Source organism: Colobus angolensis, unplaced genomic scaffold, assembly GCF_000951035.1.
Source record: "Colobus angolensis palliatus isolate OR3802 unplaced genomic scaffold, Cang.pa_1.0 Scaffold15, whole genome shotgun sequence".
Classification (NCBI taxonomy): Eukaryota; Metazoa; Chordata; class Mammalia; order Primates; family Cercopithecidae; genus Colobus; species Colobus angolensis.
Window position 1 is genome coordinate 14,106,499 of NW_012114599.1, and position 14,987 is coordinate 14,121,485.

General features: G+C 36.2%; 1 pseudogene; it reads left to right on the forward strand.

Annotated features, from left to right (window-relative positions):
• The first annotated feature begins 726 nt into the window (after positions 1-726).
• Positions 727-9,250, forward strand: LOC105507537 (annotated as a pseudogene).
• The last annotated feature ends 5,737 nt before the right edge of the window (positions 9,251-14,987 follow it).

Sequence of the window (14,987 nt, forward strand, 5' to 3'; positions counted from 1 at the left end):
TATTTCTACTTGCCTATTTTTTCTAGATTAAGATGTGTAATTGTTTACCCATCTCCCAATTTTTATTAAACAACTGAACTGAGTAATCCATGTTCTACTCACTTCTCTATCCTGGCACAAAAATAAGCACTACCATTGGTTAAACTGTCCCTATAAGATACCACTGGAGGATATTTATAATATTTTAAATAGAGTTCACAGTGAATCTTGACCACAATTCATATATCACAACAATGATTAGGGCATGCTATAGCCCATGACTCAGTTACAGTAAATACCATTATCCATATTCTGATTTCTCCTTGCCTACATATTGGACTTAGTTTAACACTTTGCCATGCATACTTTAGACTGGAATCTTAAAGATGTTTTATTCATTAATTCAACATTTATTAATTGTCTTCTTTGTGCTAGGCTTTTTACTACATGCTTGGGATTCAGTTTATAAATGCATCCCTCAACCTCTTACACATTTGGCCCTCTTGCATCACTCTGTTTCTTCATACCTGTCTGTTTTGTGGTCTTTCCCCACTAATTGTGGTACTTGCTATATGCATCTCTCTTTCCTTTCTTGTTACAACAATTTGTTCTTCCGTATATCATCTTGGATGTAGCAAGAAATATAACTCATAGATACATTAAGGGGATAATTGTCCCATGAATATGTTTGTTGACTTTCACTGGCCATTTTTGAAAGTGCAATAAAAATTCTACTGGTTTTCTATTATGGCTGCCCTCACTCTGATTACTGCCCAAGCTTGCAAAGAAAACCTGACAAATCCGGTAATTTCTCCTTCAATTCAGTAGAGGAAATAGAATTAAGTCAATTTACCTATTGCTTAATTGGTTCATTGTTCCATGAGGACTTTACCAGTTTCTTGGGGTTGCTCTAACAAATTACCAAAAACTTACTGACTTAAAATAATACACTTCTGTTCCTTTACAGTCCTGGAGGCCAGAAGTCTGAAATTAGTTCCACTGGAACAAAATCAAGGTGTCAGCTGGGTCATGGTTTGCTTGTAGGGGAGAATCACTTCCTGGCCTATTCCAGCATTTGGAGGTTACTGGAATTTCTAGGCTTGTGGCTCCATCACTCCCATCTCAAGAGTAACATCTCTAAATCTCTCTCTACTCCATCTGCATATCACTTCTCCTGTCTGTCTATATGACCTCTCCTCCTGCCACTCTCTTATAAGGACATTTGCAATAACATTTAAGACCCACCTGAATAACCCACTGTAATCACTCCATCTCAAGATCCTTAATTTAATCGCATCTGTGAAGATGCTTTTTCCTTATAAGATAACAGATACAGGTCCCTGGAATTAAGACACAGATATCTTTGTGTGATCACTATTCAGCCTGCTACAACGATAAATACAAATCAGTACATGAAACTGAATTAGACTTGCACAGCAGAATCGTATTGTCATCTTCATCATCGAGAGGGTCGTTCTCAGGTATTCACCAGAATCCCTTAGGGTATTTGTTAAAAATACGAAATTAATAACATCAATCCTAAAATTCTGATTAAGTTGATTTTGTTTTCGATACAAGATTATAGAAACTTAAGAAGCAAATCTGAGTTCTTTGACCTAGGTGGTCTTTAGGAAAATACCTTGGAAAATAATGACCTGAAGTACTTTGCTTTGTACTATATAAAAAAGGACTTCCTATAATAAGTTTTTGTTTTAGGATTTAAAGTGAGACAAACTAGATAAATCAGATTGTTTTCTCAGTGACTTACAGCAAGTTCTGTAATTCATCAATGAAGAGTAATAATGTGATAGTTATCTCTGTGTCACAACTATGTCAGGTACTCACTCATGTATCAAGGAATCAAAGGAATATTCTGCCTTTGCTTTGGGGGAGCTGTTAAAATGGGTGATCTGTGTCAAATTTCCCAAAGAATAAACCGGACTGAGGCAGAGTTATCTAATATTATTTCCTACCAAATCTCTTAAATCAAGTCTCAGAATCTTACTATTGACAGAGTGTATCCTGGTCCTTTTCTCCTTTCCTCCGTTCTTTATTTCTTCTCCTTATCTTAGGTACAGGTGGTTGAATTAAAGACAGTCTTCATGTCGTACTTTATTACCATTGGTCTGTACATGTACTTGTATTCCTATCTATCTGTCTATATATTTATACACATATATATGCACACATGTGTATATATATATATATGCATACGCACACATGCACATACATTACTTTTTTGGCATATCACACTCACGTTTCCCTCCTTGCTCCTTAAGAAAACATTCTCTTTTTTTTTTTTTTTTTTTTTTGAGACAGAGTCCCGATGTGTCGCCCAGGCTGGAGTGCAGAGTGGTGCAATCTCAACTCACTGCAACCTCCCCTTCCTGGGTTCAAGCGATTCTCCTACCTCAGCCTCCCAAGCAGCTGGGACCACAGGCATGTGCCACCATGCCCAGCTAATTTTTGTATTTTTAGTAGAGACAGGGTTTCACCATGTTGGTCAGGATGGTCTTGATCTCTTGACCTCATGATCTGCCTGCCTCAGCCTTCCAAAGTTCTGGGATTACAGGTGTGAGCCACCGTGCCCGGCTTAAGAAAACATTATTGTTTGTGTGTTTAATGTTTATATTTTATCTGTTCCTGTAAAAGGTATATTTTGCATTGTATGGCTGCCTGTATCACTTTTTAATAAACTCAAAGGACTTCTTTAATTTGAATTTTAACATGACAATAAAAGGATCAGTTAATGACTCAAATTGTAGTAGAGGTTCAGATTAAATGTTCAGATTTAATTGAACAATTCAGATTAATAAGATATATGGTAACATACTAGTGATATAATGATGTAATTTTGGTAATAATGCTAAGTGTTTGCAATAAGGGAATTTGGAAAAATGGTTAAGAGAGGAATGTCTCTTCTTGTGTTATTCTACTGGTTCTCCTGTTCTACATTCCATTTGGTCTATGTCTCAGGCTGATATGTGTTATATAACTTACATAAATCCTGTAAATCTATACTTGGAATTTCTCAAGTGAGAACTTTTAAGTGTAGGGTCTTCATCTATTATTGAAAGGACATTTGCTGTTTGGAAGTCACTCTGCCACTGTGTATCAACAATGACAGTAGGAGGTGTCATCCGGGCTGTAATAGCATAGATTTTGCTATTTAGCTAAATGCTTACCTGTGTTTGAGGATACAAACATCACAGTGTAGTATTTTCCCCTAATAGACCACAAATGTGTTGGGAAATACCTAGTTCCAAATAAATGGACTTTTTTGAGATCCCCCCAATTAGATATGAGATCCATTACGATTGACTTAGTCAAGACGAATGTTTGGCAAAGCACAGTTTGAGGGCCACCTGCATCAGAATCACTTGGTATTCTTTTTTTTTAAATCAGTTTCCAGAATACAATCTAAAACTACAACACAGAACTATTTTGGATGTGATCTGGGAAGATGCAGTTTTAATAAGCTCCCCAGCTTATTCTGGTGCATAATAGAAATGGAGGAGCATTTAGATAAACATAATGAAATGACCTGGAAAGTACTTCACATTTTGGATAAAGATATATAAATTGGTTATCAGCTGATAATTTTAAATAATATATTAAGTACAATGAGTTCAATGAAAAACAGCATTATCTCTGACAGAATCATAATCATCAAAAGATGCTCAGCCAATGGTGTTCAATGTTCTATGTCTAGCAAGTGTATACATAAGGTCACTGTATGAGGCAGACAAATTTTAATTTAAAGATACGTACAGAACAGGTCAAGTTTTGGAAATCAGATGGCAAGTGAGACTTCAATTTTTATATGTTTTAGTTAAAATGTTTTTGACGTTGTTAAATAAAAATAATACATTTATAAGTTTTGAGAATTCAACTTGTTTAAAAAGCTAAACATGATGAGAGAAAAATGTCTCATACCTTCAAATATTTTGTTCCAAATGTAACCACTAATAAGTTTCTTGATTCAATTTAGGGAAATAAGTTGTACATTCGTGTACATATGTTTATTTGTGTGTATGTGTCAAAACAGAATACAAATGTATATATATATATACACACACATACACACACATGCATATAGATGTGTATACATACACACATTTATGTATATATGTATATATATTCACAAGCATATATATGTGTGTGAATATATATACTTATATATTATGCTTTTTAAACTAGCTTTACTGTGGAATAGTTTACATATCATAAACCTCTTTATTCTAAGTATATAATAAATGATTTTAGTAATGATTTAGTCCAGTTTTAAAAATATTTTCATCAGCCTGAAATATTCTCATTCCCATTTTCATGTAAACACCACACTCTACCACTGCCCTTGGAAACCACTGATGTACATTCTGTCTCTATAAATTTTTCTTTTCTAGACTTTCTATATAAACAGAATCATACAATTTGTTTTGTATCTAGCTTCTTTCACTTAAAATGATGTTTTTCATATTTACCCAAGTACTAGCATACATTAGCAGCTCATTCATAATCCCAGCACTTTGGGAGGCTGAGGTAGGCTGATCACAAGGTCAAGAGATTGAGACCATCCTGGCTAACACGGTGAAACCCTGTTTCTACCAAAAATACAAAAGATTAGCCAGGCGTGGTGGTGGGAGCCTGTAGTCCCAGCTACTTGGGAGGAGAGGCAGGAGAATGGTGTGAACCTGGGAGGCGGAGCTTGCAGTGAGCCAAGATCATGCCACTACACTCCAGCCTGGGTGACAGAGCAAGATTCTATCTCAAAAAAAAAAAATGAATAGTATTCCATTGTGTGGAAATACAACATTTCATTTATGTATTCAAAAGGTGATAATTTGAGTTATTCTCACTTTTTTGCTATTATTTGTAATGCTACTATGAGTGATAGTATACATGTTTTTGTATAGACATATGTGTTCATTTCTCTTTGTAATATTTATAGTCTAGATTTATACAGAAAAAAATTTAAAGACTAACATTGAATATATTTGTTTTTACATTAGTAAGTACATATTTTAGGAGCTAATATGTACCAGGCATTGTCTTAGGTCCTTAAATAAAGAAATAAAGAAAAAGAAAAAATTTCCCCTCATAAATCTTTGTTTTATTGTGTGGAAGACTAATAATGAATACAAGGTAAAAATGTATTATACTGTATTTTAAAAAATTATTATTGGTCCAGAATTCTGATTGGTGAAAGAAGAGATTGCATTTAATTTTTCATATAATATATGAATATAAGAGTTTTTGGCTAATTACTTAATATACTTTATTCCCCAGATGATTCAAATTGGCATAATGTACCTAATATATTAAATACACAGGGTTTGATGAGGTGAAAAAATAAAAAAATGAAAATGAAAACATATTGCTAAATTTGGAGGCAGAATATAAAGTATAAAGGAATGTTCATGTATAACATATTTCAAATTTACTTAAAAACTTTCTGAAAGCAGATTCAGCTATTTACTTATTTTTAGCTATTTTTAAACTAAAGCTCATTTTAATTATGATCACACAACATAAACATCACCTTGAGAATACTTGGTTTTCTGTATATTTTAGAATTTTCAACCTGCCCAGTGAATTTCTTCATTTCCAGCCACCACCAACTTCCAGAGGGAGATATGAGAATTTCTATTTGAAATAAGAAAATAAATTTTTTGCAAATATTTTTATTTGCAAACCAGAACAAAAGTTTTAGCACAATATTTAAAACAACTTCTGGTAATGTTTACTCATTTCCCTATTTAAAAATAAAGCTTTTTTGAGGGGCAGATCAAGATGGCCAAATAGAAGTTTCCACTGATTGTTCCCCCAACAGGAACACCAAATTTAACAACTATCAACACAAAGGAAATACCATCATAGGAACCCAAAACCAGGTGAGTACTCACAGTAACTCGTTTTGACTTCATATCACTGAAAGAGGCTCTGAAGAGGGTGGAAAAGACAGACTTGAATTACACCACTATTCCCCAATCCCTTGACAGCAAAGGCACGGCACAGAGAATCTCTGTGTTTGGGGAAGAGAAAGTGCAGCGACTGGGAGACTTTGCAATTGAACTCAGTGTTGCCCTGTCACGGCAGGAAGCAAAACGGGGCTGAACTCAGCAGATACCCACCCATGGCGGGAGAATTTAGATCAGCCCTAACCAGAAGGGAATTGCCCATCTCAGCAGTCTACACTTGCTTTGGCAAGCCTTGCCATAGTGGGCTAATGTGCCCAGAAGCCTTAAATAAACTTGAAAAGCAGTCTAGGACACAACACAACTTATAGATGAGTCCCAGTACTGTGCTAAGCTTGGAGACAGTGACTTCAGGGCCATGTGACCTACTAAGACACCAGCTGGGGTGACTAAGGGAGTACTTTTGCCACCTCTCCGTGATCACCAACCAGCACAGCTCAACTTCTAAAGACACCCTTTTCTTTCTCTTGAGGAGAGTGAAACCGACCCAATAGTCCCAATAGGTTTTTTTTTTTTCTTCTTAATAAATGGAAACTGACCCTTCTGGTCTTAATGCTTGAAACTTAAATTTGTTTTATCTTAGTTTTTTCCTCAGGAAATGAACTTAAGGTCTTTAAAAAAAGTATTAAAGATCTGAAACTCACCAGATCACCACAGGCACCACATTTGGCAATGTGATGCCAAATCTCTCAATCATCATGATTGCTTCCTTGCCCCTCACTAGTTCCCGTTTACTTATACATTGTTACATTTTTTTTCCTGCTATATAAACTCCTAGTTTTAGTTGGTCAGAGAGATAGATTTGAGACTGACCTCCCATCTCCTTGACTGCAGCACCTGAATAAAGCCTTCTTCCTTGGCAATACTCATCACATCAGTGATTGGCTTTTTGTGTGGTGAGTAGCAGGACTTAGACCAAACCCCTGGTGTTTTGATAACAAAAGAATGGGACAAACAAAAGAGGACTTTGTCTTGCATTTTGGATACCAGCTGAGCCACAGTAGGATAGGGCACTGGGCAGGGTTGTGAGGCCCCCTTTTCATGCCCTAGATCCCGGATGACATATCTAGACATGCCCTGAGTCAGAATAGAATTTGCTGCTTTGAAGGGAAGGACCTAGTCCTGGCAGGATTTAATCACCTGCTGACTAAAGAGCCCTTGGGTCTGAAGTGAACACTAGTGGTAGCTTGGCAGGGATCCCTGTGAGCCTGTGACAGTGCTAGCCAGGAGGTAAGGTTCTTCTGCCTGTGCAAAGAAGAGCGAAGAGTGGGAAGGAGTTTGTCTTGTGGTTTGAGTGACAGATCACTGCATTGAAATATAGAATGAGGTAGATTCCTATAGTTTTTTACTCTAATCCGTGGCTCCCAGCCAGCATAGTTAGACCAGTCCAGTGCCTAAGGGAACATGCTACCCTGAACAGAAGGACACAAGACTGGCTGTCTTCAACACCAGCTGATAGTACAGCCTTAGGGCTTGGAGCAAACGTAGGTGGTAGCCAGGTAGTGGTTAGATTAGGCCTTGGATAAGACCCAGTGCTCTACTGACTTCAGGTCTAACCCAGTACAATCCCAATGGTTGTGGTCACAGGGATGCTTATGTGATCCCTTCCCCAGCTCTAGGTGGCTCAGGATAGAGAGGCAGACTCTGTTCTTTGGGAGAAAGTAAAGAAAGGAAACAAGAGTCTCTGCCTGGTAATCCAGAGAATTCTTCTAGATCTTATCCAAGACCATTGTGAAAGGAAAATAAATCTTGAGGCCCCCAAATCACTAAGCTAAAGGGAAAAGTTAAGCCAAGCTATGAACTACTTAGGGCCAACCTGCCTTCCATTTTGTTCGAAGTCACCCCTCTGCTCACTGAGATAAATGCATATCTGATTGCCTCCTTTGGAGAGGCTAATCAGAATCCCAAAGAAACGCAACCATTTGTCTCTTATTTACCTATGACCTGGCAGCCACCTTCCTGCTTTGAGTGGCCCTGTCTTTGCTTCTAGTCATCCCCCCTTTCCAGACCAAACCCATGTTCATCTTACATATGTTGATTGATGTCTCATGTCTCCCTAAAGTGTATAAAACTAAACTATGCCCTGACCACCTTGGGCACATGTTGTCGGAACCTCCTGAGGCTGTGTCATGGGCGTGCATCCTCAACCTTGGCGAAATAAACTTTCTAAATTAACTGAGACCAGTTTCAGATTTTCGGGGTTCACACCACCAAGTCAACACTTTTATAAATCTTCAAGAACCAAAGTGTTACTGGGTTGGGGGTGACCCCTAATGCAGATATGGTTTAGATCACAATACTTATCTTCTTTTGAATACCTGGAAAGCCTTCCCGTGAAGGACATGGTACCTAATTCTTCAATGCACAAATAAAGACAAATATCCACAAGCATCACTTCATCCAGACACACATGACTGCACCAAAGAGAATGTAAGGTACCAGACACCAATCCTGGAGAAACAGAGGTATGCAACCTTTCAGAAAGAGAATTCAAAATAGCTGTATAGAAGAAATTCAAAGAAATTCAAGAAAACACAGAGAATAATTTCAGAATTATTTCAGGTAAATCTAAAACAAAGATTGAAATCATTAAAAATAATCAAGCAGAAATTCTGGAGTTAAAAAAATGTAATTGACATACTAAATAATGTATCAGAGTCTCTTAACAGCAGAATTGATCAAGCAGAAGAAAGGATTAGTCAACTTCAAGACAGGCTATTTGAAAATATGTAATCAGAGTAGATAAACAAAAAAAGAATAAAAAATCATAAAGTAGCCCTTTTCACAAGACGGCGCCGAAAGCAAAGAAGGAAGCTCCTGCCCCTCCTAGAGCCAAAGCCAAAGCAAAGGCTTTAAAGGCCAAGAAGGCAGTGTTGAAAGGTGTCCACAGCCACACACAAAAAAAGAAGATCCGCACGTCACCCACCTTCCGGCGGCCCAAGACACTGCGACTCCGGAGGCAACCCAAATATCCTCAGAAGAGCGCCCCCAGGAGAAACAAGCTTGACCACTATGCTATCATCAAGTTTCCGCTGACCACTGAGTCTGCCATGAAGAAGATAGAAGAGAACAACACGTTTGTGTTCATTGTGGATGTTAAAGCCAACAAGCACCAGATTAAACAGGCTGTGAAGAAGCTCTATAACATTGATGTGGCCAAGGTCAACACCCTGATTCAGCCTGATGGAGAGAAAAAGGCATATGTTCAATTGGCTCCTGATTATGATGCTTTGGATGTTGCCAATGAAATTGGGATCATCTAAACTGAGTTCAGCTGCCTAACTCTATATATATATATAGAAAGTATATATATATATACTTTCAACAACAACAACAAAAGAAAAACATTGTAAAGTATGCCTACAAGATCTAGAAAATAGCCTCAAAGGGTCAAATCTAAGTTATTGGCATTAAAGAGGAGGTAGAGAAAAAGTGGTAGAAATTTTATTGCTAAGAGTACTAACAGAGAAGTTGCCAAACCTAGAGAAGATATCAACATCCAAGTACAAGAAGGTTATAGAACACCAAGCAGATTTAACCTAAACAAGATTATCTCAAGACATTTAACAATCAGACTCCTTCAAAATCCTAAAAGCAGGAATATAGCAAAAAGAAATAATATACAATAGAGCCCCAATACATCTGACAGCAGTCAGTGGAAAGCTTAAAGGGAAGGAGAGTGGCATGACATATTTTAAGTGCAGAAGAAAAAAAGTACCCTAGAATAGTACATTTGGTAAAAATATCCTTCAAATATAAAAAGAGAAAGAAAGACTTTCCCAGAAAAACATAAGCTGAGGAATTTCATCAACACCAGATCGAACCTACAATAAATGCTAAAGGGAGTTCTTTGATCAGAAAGAAAAGGATGTTAATAAGATACAAGAAACTTTGTCTGTAGGTACAAAACTTGCTGGTTATAGTAAGTACATAGAAAAACACAGAATATTATGATACTGTAATTATAATGGTGTAAACTACTGTTAAGTAGAAAAATGAAAAGATGAACCTATAAAAAATAATAACTATAACAACTTTGCAAGGTATAGACAGAATAGAAACTACAAAAAGTTAAAAAGTGTGGGAAGGAAGTTAAAGTATAGAATTTTTATTAGTTTTCTTTTTGCTACTTTGTTCATGCAAGCAGTGTAAAATTGTCACCAGTTTACAATAATGGGTTATATGAGAGTATTTGCAAGTCTCATGAAAAGATACAATGGATACACACACAAAAAAATAACAAGCAAGAAATTAAGGCATACCACCAGAGACAATTATCTTCAATAAAAGGAAGACAGGAGGGAAGGAAACAAGGAAGAGAAGACCAATAAAACAACCAAGAAACAACAAAGTTGTGGGAATAGTTTTTTACTAATCAACAAAAGCAAAGAATGTAAATGTACTAAATCCTCCAATAAAAAGACATAGAGTAGCTGAATGAATCCAAAACAAGACCTAATGATTTGCTGTCTACAAGAATCACACTTCATCTATAAAGACATAAATAGTTTAAAAATAAAGTGATGGAAAAATATATTCCATGCCAATGGACACCAAAGAACAGTAGGCGAAGCTTTACTTATATCAAAAAAGATATTTTTCAAGACAAAATCATAAGAAGAGAAAAGGTCATTATGATAAAGGAGTCAATTAATCCAGAAGATTTAACTATTTAAATTAATCCAGTGTTCACTCAACACTGAAGCACTTTGATGTAAAGCAAATATTAGAGAGAAAGAGAGAGATAGACTCCAAGAGAATAATAGCTGGAAATCTCAACCAACCTCAACATACACTTTGAGCACCGGACAGATCTTAACACACACTTTCAGCATTGGACAGATCTTACAGACAAAAAATCAACAAAATGACATTGGGCTTAATCTGCACTATAGACCAAATGGACCTAATAGATATTTACAGAATATTTAATCCAACAAATGCAGTATATAAATTTTTCTTTTCAGCACATGGATCATTCTCAAGGATAGACCATATGTTAGGTCACAAAACAAGACTAAAAACATTCAAAAAACTGAAATAATAACAGGAATCTTGTCCTACCACAGCGGAATAAAACTAGATATTAATAGCAAGGGGATTTTTGGAAACTACACAAACATGGAAATTAAGCAATATGCTACTGAATGATCAGAGGGTTAATGAAGTAATTATTTAAAAATTGAAAAATGTCTTGAGACAAATAATAATGGAAATATACAAAAGCTTATGGTATATAGCAAAAGTAGTACTAAGATAGGTTTGTAAATAAAAGCTCTGATATCAAGAAAGGAGAAAAACATCAAATAAACAACCTAACAATGCACCATAAAAATTGGAAAAACAAGATCAAATCAAACCCAAAATTAGAGGAAAACTAATAATAAATGTAAAAACAGAAATAAATAAAAATGAAGAAACAACACAGATGATCAACAGAACAAAAAAAATTGTATTTTGAAAACATAAAACAGAATTGAAAAAAATTTAGCCAGTTTAACTAAGAAGAAAAGAGAGAAGACTAAGATAAATAAAATCAGAGAGACTTTACAAATGATACCACAAAAATTCAATGGTTCATTAGTGTCTACTAGGAGCAGCTATACAGCAATGAATTGAAATACTGATAACAAACAGATCAATTTCTAGACACATTCAATATACCAAGATTTAACTACAAAAACATCCAAAACCTGAACAAGCCAATAAATGTAAGATGATCAAAGCTGTAATAAAAAAAGTCTCACAGCAAAGAAAAGTAGGGGACCCAATGGCTTCATTGCTGAATTTTACCAAATATTAAAAGAAGAGCTAGTATAAATTCTACTCAAACTATTTCAAAAAAATAGAGGCAAGGGAATACTTCCAAATGCATTCTCTAAGGTTGGTGTCACTCTAATATCAAAATCAGACAAAGACACAATACAAAAAGAAAATCAATGGCTGATATATCTGACGTGTTTTCATGCAAAAGTTCTCAACAAAATACTAGCAAACCAAATTCAACAACACATTAAAAAGATCATTCATTATGACCAAGTAGAATTTATCCCTGGGATGCAAGGAGAGTTGAACATAGGCAAATCAATAAATGTGATAAATCATATTAAGAAAATGAAGGACAAAACCCATATGATCATTTCAATTGATGCTCAAAAAGTGTTTGATAAAATTTAACATTCCTTCATGATCAAAACACTCAAAAAACTGGGTACAAAGGGAATATATCTCAACATAATAAAAGGCATAGACAACAGTTTCACAGCTAGTCTCATTCTGAATGAGGAGAAACTGAAAACCTTTTCTCTAGGATCTGGAACATGATAAAGATGCCCCCCAAAACCACTGTTACTCAACATAGTACTGGAAGTTTGAGAGCAGTCAGACAAGAGAAAGAAATAAAGGGCATCCAAATTGGAAAGAAAGCAGTCAAATTATCCTTGTTTGCAGATAATATAATCTTGTGTTTGAAAAACCTAAAGACTCCAGCCAAAAAAAAAAAAAAAAAAAATTAGAACTAATAAGCCAATTTAACCAATTTAGTATAGTTGCAAGACACAAAATCAACGTACAAAAATCAAGCATTTCTCTATTCCAACAGTGAGTAATCAGAAAAAGAAATCAAGAAAAAAATCCCATTTACAGTATTTACAAATAACATTCAATACCTACGAATTAACTTAATCAAGAAAGTGAATGATCTGTACAATGAAAAGTATAAAACATTGATGCAAGAAATTGAAGAAGACACAAAAAAATGGAAAAATATTCCATATTCATGGATTGGGAGAATCATTATTGTTAAAATGTCCAGTCTACCTAAAGTAATGTGCAGATTCCATGCCATCTCTATCCAAATACCAATGACATTCTTCACAGAAACAGAAAAAAAAATTATAAAATTTATATGGAACCCCCAAAGACCCAGAATAACCAAAGCTATCCTGAGCAAAAACAACAAACCTGGAGGAATCATATTACCTGACTATTGTAACCAAAATGCATGGTATTGGCATAAAAAGAGACACATAGACCAGTAGAGCAGAATAGAGAAGGCAAACAAAGGTGTCAAAAACATACTATGAAAAAAAATGGTTTCTTCAACAAATGGTGCTGGGAAAATTGAATATTCATATGCATGAGAATGAAAATACGCAAAAGTCAAATAAAAATGGATTAAATACTGAAATCTAAGACATTATACTGTGAAAGTACTAGAAGAATACATTAGGGAAGTTCTCCATGGGATTGGACAGAGATTTCTTGAGTAATACTCCACAAGTACAGGCAACCAAAACAAAAGTGGGCAAATGAAATCACAAGTTAAAAAGTTTCTGCACAGCAAAGAAAACAGTTTTAAAAGGAAACAGCCCACAGAGTCAGACAAAATAATTTCAACCAACTCATGTGACAAGGGATTAATAACCAGAATATTAAAGGAGCTCAAACAACTCTATAGGAAAGAGAATCTAATCATCCAATTGAAAACTCAGCCAAAGATTTGAATAGACATTTCTCAAAAGAAACATACAAATGGCAAACAGGCATAGGAAAAGGTGCTTAGCATCATTGATCATCAGACGAATGCAAATAAAAACTACAATATCATCTTACCCCAGTTAAAATTATTTTTATCCAAAACATAGCTATAACAAATGCTGGCAAGGATGCGGAAAAAAAGAGAATCCTTTTATATACTGTTGGTGGGAATGTAAATTAGTACAACTACTATGGAGAACAGTTTGGAGTTTCCTCAAAAAACAAAAAAATATAACTATTGTGTAATCCAGCAATCCCACAGCTAAATGTGTACCCAAAAGAAAGAAAATCAGTGTTTTGAAGAGATATCTGAGCTCCCATGTTATTGCAGCACTATTTACAATAGCCAAGATTTGGAAGAACATAAGTGTCCATCAACAAACAAATGAATTAAGAAAATGTGGTACATATATACAATGGAGTGCTATTCAGCCCTAAAAGGAATGAAATCCTGTTATTGTCCACAAGGTGGATAAAACTGAAGGTAGTTCTATTAAGTGAAATGAGCCAGGCGCAGAAAGACAAACTTTGCACATCCTCACTTATTTGTGGCAGCTTAAATTTAAAACAATTGAACTCACAGAGATACAGTAGAAGGATGGTTACCAGAGGCAGGCACAGGTAGTCTGTGTGTGTTGGGGAGTAAGACGATATGGTTAATGGATACAAAAAAATAGCTAGAAAAAATGAATAAGACCTAGTATTTACTAGTGATAGATGCAAGAGGCAGATGTGGGAGGGTCCCCAGAGAATCTCTGACCTGCCCCACAGTGTTTGTATCAGCTGCTTTTGAGCTGATGAGGGAACCTGCCCAGGGCCTTCTCTGGGCATGCCCTCAATGGACTGGGGGCCCACCTGCAGACTGGGGAAATGGGGTGGAGCCACCAGGAATTCATGCCTTACAATGTGGGGGAGAAGCCTGACCTCTTCAGCTCATGTGTGATGGTCTAGTATTTAATCTGTGAGATGAGAGCCTGTTGGCAGGACCCTTTATTTTCACTGAGCACTTTCTTTTAATAAATTCCACCCTCCTCACCTTTCAATGTGTCTGCATACCTAATTTTTCCTGGTCGTTAGACAAGAACCTGAATTTTAGCTGAACTAAAGAGCAAAATTCCTGTATCATTTTGGTGGCCCATATGGGGACATGAGGAAAGGTGAGTAAAATGCAGACCAAAAAATCTCTTTCCCGTTTGTTTCTGAGCTTTTTCTTGTCCTCAGAATTCTTCTGAAGGTAGAAGGAACTGCAACCCTCCCACCCCACCACCAGTGTCACTCTTGGGGTTTGGGAATGTCAGCCTTGGTTCCACCTAGTCTTTTCTATAGCATTTTCCTTATTTTGGGGACTGTAATGCCATCTATCTTTTTTTCCCCTAACAGCCGCAGGCACATGCGGGATGAACAGGCAAGCAGTGGTGCCCCATCCCTCTTCCCTCCTGACTGGAGCTGGGACACGTGGTCCAGGGGCCCCACATAGCAGCCTGGCTGGCA